At 40.5% G+C, this 6,653-nt stretch overlaps 2 pseudogenes; one reads left to right on the top strand and one right to left on the bottom strand.

The window, feature by feature from the left end:
- LOC111239685 lies at positions 1-1,099 on the top strand (annotated as a pseudogene).
- Positions 1,100-3,665: 2,566 nt separating this feature from the next.
- LOC111239691 overlaps positions 3,666-6,653 on the bottom strand; it is a 12,548-nt pseudogene continuing 9,560 nt past the window's right edge.

The raw sequence follows: 6,653 nt of genomic DNA, 5'->3' as shown, positions 1-6,653 counted from the left end.
ATGAAGACTCTGATGCAGAGTTCGACCAAACTGGAGGGGTATTATTTACTGTAGGTCTCACTTTTTCCTGCCTCTGAATTATTTCTTTCAATCACATATACACAGATACACAGCAAACAGATGTTAGACACCTGTCATGGAACACAAGACCAGCGCGGCACACACACACACACACACACCACAGCAGAGGTTTGCTCACTGTCAAGCTTTTTTTAATGTTGTAATGTTGTATAAAAAGAATACAATCAAATCATATACTGTACAGTGTATGTAATAACATATTATCTGTCTCTGTCTCAGGTGTCCACATTTACCAGAGGATGTTTGGCTGTGGAATTGGACGATGAGACTTGAAGAAAGTTAATGGTTATAATCAGTTCGGTTATGATGGAGAAAGATTTCATAGTATTTGATGTAAAGACAGAGACGTGGATCGCTCCAACACCAACAGGCTGTCGATACAAACAGGAGTGGGACACTGACAAAGCTGCGTTAGCTCACATTAAGAACCTCCTCACCCAGCTCTGCTCTGAAAGGCTGAAGATGTTCGTGAACTCTGGAAGGCTCTCTGCTGAGAACAGGTAATCCATGGTCTGCTGCAGTTTTACAACAGCATGTTTGTTTTGAATTCATTTACACTTACAGCGAATATAAGTAAAATATAGTCTCTCTCCCTCTCTCTCTCTTCTCTCTCTCCTCTCTCTCTCTCTCTCTCTCCCTCTCTCTCTCTCTCTCTCTCTCCAGAGCTTCCCTCAGTGTCTCTCCTCCAGAAGACTCCCTCCTCTCCAGTCAGCTGCCACGCTACAGGTTTCTCCCTCAACAGAGCTGTGATGTTCTGGAGGAAAGATGGAGAGGAGCTTCATGAGGACGTGGACCAAGGAGATACCTCCCCAACCATGATGAAACCTTCCAGATGAGAGTTGATCTTTCATCAGTCACACCTGAAGACTGGAGGGAGTACGACTGTGTGTTTCAGCTCTCTGAGAAGGAGGACGTCGTCACCAGACTGGACAAAGCAGAGATCAGGACCAACTGGGGAAATATTGGATTAGAAAAAGATGAAGGTGGTCAACATACTAAACTCAACCATTTCAGGTAAAGCTGGAATCAGACATAACAGAGGTGGGAAACACACATGTAGTTTATTTCACCTGATTTTCTGCACATGCGTTTTGTGTTTGTTGTGCTGATCGGACCACTTGTCTCTTTTTTAGTTTGGGTTTGTTTTACATCTTTGACATTTATCAATTGCCACAGAATTCATTGATTAAGCAGCTGCTTTGTAGTTATATGATAGTAATTGTATGCAATGAGACTTGATGATGAAGGATGAAACAGCAACAACAATATTGAATATCACAATATTTACTGGCATATTACATGTTTTTCATAATATTGAGAGAAGAAAAATAACAATAATAAAATAAACAATAATACATATTATATTATTATCATACATCGCAAATTTTGGGCTGGACTGGACTAGATATGAAGTTGCAGATATGGTCCAAGCCTATGTTGTTTCATCATATTGGATCATGGGACTCTCTGTAATTCAAATAAACTTAAAGTTTTCGAAATGTATCTGCTTTATTTTATTGTAAGAGCTGAAATTAATGCAAATCCAGTTTGATTGAACTGTTGATTTATATATGTTTGTCCCTTGTTTTAACACATTAACATTCAAAGTGTTGCACACATATGAAGTGCTATATTTAATACTCAGCACATTGAGAATTGTTGATGAGATGCTTTTGGTTCAGTAAACTAGAAACTGTTTGGTCAAATGAAATGAAGTGGGAACTTCACTCTGTTGCTTTCTGTTCCGTCTTCCTTCGCCAAACTCCAAAACCAACGTTTGTTATACTTAAAACGCTACTGCCAACATTACTTAAGAACAATGCTGCACTGGTTCAGCAAAGGACTGTATATCTGGACTTCTACATTATAAATAAAGAAGTAAGAAAATGTGCAATTGAGCAATAAAGTCATAGATTTTCAGGTTCCAGTCGAGATCATTTACTGATAAATATATTCTTCTGACTTTTAAGATTTGTAGCTTCAGTGGTTTTAAGTGTCTGGAAAGAACCAAGTTTCTATAAAGGGAAGCCTGCGACTTTCTGTGACAACAACAAATACAATAATAATAAATAACTAAGTAAATATATTTATTTGTGCCAAATTAAAATCCAAAAATGCAAAGAAAATACTAACTGGCTATTGGGACATCTATGTCATATTATCACATTTTCTGATGGAACATTTTGGGCAGTCACTGAACTCTCTCTGTAGCAGTGCAGATATGATGTCTAGTCCTCACAGTTCAGTGTGTAGAAGAGTTGCAACTGTAGGACTAATGGCGTAATGATTCACTCACAGTATCAGTTAAATAGTGCACTAACATGTGGATGCAGTTGTTTAAGGGACAAAACAACCACCGCCACCTGATGTGTGGTACATTAACTGCTGATCTGCCAACAAGAGTTTGATTTCCTGTAAACTGTGGTGAACACTGTCTTCCTGCTGATGATAACACAACTATCCTTTAATGTGTGGGAACATCTGCTCCTCTGTGCGAGGGTGAAGAGTGAGAGAGAGAGTCAAACACCATCGTGAGTCGAAGAGAAAGATAAACAAAATGAAAACTAGGCAAGTATGGTTTGCTATGGCAGACACTTTTTGATAGTTTTGTTTAGACTTTTTTCACTTCCTGTTTTATTTTGTAATTGGTTTCCTTGTGTGTCTCAGTGTTTTGCTTCCTGTCTTGGTCCTGTTTTCTGTGTGGTGATTGTCTGCCCCGCCCTAATGTGTTTCACCTGTGTTCAATCACCCTCGCCTCCCTTGTCTATATAGTCTTTGTGCTCCCCTTTGTCTGTGTCGGTTCTTCTGTTGATTTCTGGGTTTGTCCTCATCGGTTCATGTCTCCTGTTTAAGTTCTTGTGTTTCCCTGTGCTTCACCAGCGTTGTGGAAGCTCTTTTGTTTGAATAAACCTTTTGCACCGTCTCTCATGTGTTGGCTGCATTTTGGGTCCAGCTTTACCCCTCAGACCTTGACAGGTTCATTCCAAACACTTAAATTGCACATTTTCTTACTTCTTTATTTATAATGTAGAACTCCAGATATACAGTCCCTTTGCTGAACCAGTGCAGCATTGTTCTTAGTAATGTTGGCAGTAGCAGTTTTAAGTATAACAAACGTTGGTTTTGGAGTTTGGCGAAGGAAGACGGAACAGAAAGCAACAGAGTGAAAGTTCCCACTTCATTTCATTTGACCAAACAGTTTCTAGTTTACTGAACCAAAAGCATCTCATCAACAATTCTCAATGTGCTGAGTATTAAATATAGCACTTCATATGTGTGCAACACTTTGAATGTTAATGTGTTAACAAAGGGACAAACATATATAAATCAACAGTTCAATCAAACTGGATTTGCATTAATTTCAGCTCTTACAATAAAATAAAGCAGATACATTTCGAAAACTTGAAGTTTATTTGAATTACAGAGAGTCCCATGATCCATATGATGAAATCACAACTAGGCTTGGACCATATCTGCAACTTCATATCTAGTCCAGTCCAGCCCAAAATTTGCGATGTATGATAATTATATATTATATCATTGCATTATTGTATTTTATGTTTCAAGCGATGCTGACATTTTCTTCTCTCAATATTATGAAAAACATTGCATATGCCAGTAAATATTGTGATATTCAATATTGTTGTTGCTGTTTCATCCTTCATCATCAAGTCTCATTGCATACAATTATTTCATATAACAATAACCAAAGCAGCTGCTTAATCAATGAATTCTGTGGCAATTGATAAATGTCAAAGATGTAAAACAAACCCAAACTAAAAAAGAGACAAGTGGTCGCATCAGCACAACAAACACAAAACGCATGTGCAGAAAATCAGGTGAAATAAACTACATGTGTGTTTCCCACCTCTGTTATGTCTGATTCCAGCTTTACCTGAAATGGTTGAGTTTAGAATCTGTTGACCACCTTCATCCTTTCTAATCCCAATATTTCCCCAGTTGGTCCTGATCTCTGCTTTGTCCAGTCTGGTGACGACGTCCTCCCTCACTCCAGAGAGCTGAAACACACATTCACACCTCCCCCAGTCTTCAGGTGTGACTGATGAAAGATCAACCCTCATCTGGAAGGTTTCATCATGGTTGGGGAGGATCTCTCCTTGGTCCACGTCCTCATGAAGCTCCTCTCCATCTTTCCTCCAGAACATCACAGCTCTGTGAGGGAAGAAACCTGTAGCGTGGCAGCTGACTGGAGAGGAGGGAGTCTTCTGGAGGAGAGACACTGAGGGAAGCTCTGGAGCGAAGGGGAGGCGAGAGGAGAGAGAGAGAGAGAGAGAGAGGGAGAGAGAGAGAGAGGAGAGAAGAGAGAGGAGGAGAGAGAGAGAGGGAGAGAGACTATATTTTTACTTCATATTCGCTGTAATGTTAAATGACATTCAAACAAACATGCTGTTGTAAAAACTGCAGCAGACCATGGATTACCTGTTCTCAGCAGAGAGCTCTTCCCAGAGTTCACGAACATCTTCAGCCTTTCAGACAGAGCTGGTGAGGAGGTTCTTAATGTGAGCTAACGCAGCTTTGTCAGTGTCCCACTCCTTTTTAGTATCGACAGCCTGTGGTGTTGGAGCGATCCACGTCTCTGTCTTTACATCAAATACTATGAAATCTTCTCCATCATAACCGAACTGATTATAACCATTAACTTCTTCAGTCTCATCGTCCATTCACAGCCAAACATCCTCTGGTAAATGTGGACACCTGAGACAGAGACAGATAATATGTATTACATACACTGTACAGTATATGATTTGATTGTATTCTTTTTACAACATTACAACATTTAAAAAAGCTTGACAGTAGAAATCTGTTGATTGTCTTACAGAACCGCGTTTCAACTGTGTTTTTCCATTGACACTAACCATACTGAATGTGCAGTGCGCTGTGTTTGTACTGTACGTAAATGTTTCCAAAAAAGCATTTTGGTTGCGTGTGTGTGTGTGTGTGTGTGTGTGTGCGCGCGCTTGTGTTCATGACAGGTGTCTACATCTGTTTGCTGTGTATCAAACTAGATTGAAGAAATAATTCAGCAGGAAAAAGTGAGACCTACAGTAAATATACCTCCAGTTTGGTCGAACCTCTGCATCAGAGTCTTCATCATGGCGTTGAAGAGCGGTGACCAGCGTGACACTCATCGGTGAACCAGTCCATGTGGTTTGGATCATGCTCCAGGGCTTTTGTCATCCAGTCCTGTTTTGGTTCAGCTCGACTGATGTTGCTGTCGCAGTAAATCACACTCAACTCCATCAACCATCGTAACGCGGACAAACTCCGGCCATTTTTGGTCTCCAAACACGCCAGTGTGGAGAAAGTGCAGGGAGGATGTCACTGCAGCAGAAACAGGTTTTCTGTTAAGTTAAGCCTCTTTGGTAAAGCTAATCATTTCTGCAACTTAAGCAATTTTTTAACCTAAAAATGTACTAATTGTTTTTTTATAAAAGATAACTGATTAAAATCGATTCACTCTAGAAGTAATACCCGACGAGCTCCCTTAAAGCGATATGACCTCCCTACGATGGCACCTCTCGCGAAGCAGATCTCTATGTATCTGCTACAAATTCCGGGCGATCGATACCCACTATCATGCAAGAAGGGTGTCTCCGGGAGACTCATTTCATGTTGCTGCATCCAAGACCTTGTTTCACCAGTTTATTAAGACACCAGCTCTCTCCCTGTTGAGAATTCAACGCGCTTATGTAATAGAGGTAAAGACTTGAAAGTTGACGAGACAGTCAACGTAAGCTGCACCGAAGCCCTGGAGCTATTGATCCAAACCAGCATTGGCACTGCGTTCACCCGATGAGGTCTTCCTGTCACGTGGTCACCGCTCGCCTTCAACGCCACTTGATTGAAGGGGACTCTGACTGCAGAGGTCTCGACCAAAATCTGGAGGCGCATTATATTTATGTAGGTCTCAAACTTTTTCGCTGCTGAATTATTTTCTTCAATCTGTTTGATACACAGGGCAAACAGATGTAGACATCCTGTCATGAACACAAGCGCATGTTCATGATGTTGTCTGCGCACACCATCAGGCATACAGCGACCTTACCAGGGCGCACAACACACACACACACCACATCACAACACACCACACACACACACACACCTAATGCTTTTTTTTGGAATCTATTTACAGTACAGTAACAACACAGCGCACTCACAATCAAGTATGGTTAAGTGTCACATGGAGAGAAAACACAGTCGCACCACACAGACAGGTTACCTGTTAGAGCTGAGATCAAACAGAAGGTTTGCTCACTGTCAAGCTTTTTTTTAAAGTTGTTAATGATCATGTTAAAATACAATCAAAATCATATACGTGTACGAGTGCTATGTAAATAACATATTATCTGTCTCTGTCTCAGGTGTCCACATTACCAGAGGATGTTTTGGCTTGTGAATTGGACGATGAGACTTGCAAGAAGTTAAATGGTTATTAATCAGTTCGTTTATGATGGAGAAGATTTCATAGTATTTCGCATGTAAAAGACAGAGACCGTGGAATTCCGATCACCCCAGAGTCTGTCGATACTAAAAAACAGGAAGTGCGGAAC

Source organism: Seriola dumerili, unplaced genomic scaffold (assembly GCF_002260705.1).
Source record: "Seriola dumerili isolate Sdu_G_001 unplaced genomic scaffold, Sdu_1.0 BDQW01004066.1, whole genome shotgun sequence".
In the NCBI taxonomy this organism is placed as follows: Eukaryota; Metazoa; Chordata; class Actinopteri; order Carangiformes; family Carangidae; genus Seriola; species Seriola dumerili.
The sequence above is the reverse complement of the archived record's forward strand: the minus strand, read 5'-3'. Positions and strand labels throughout refer to the sequence as shown.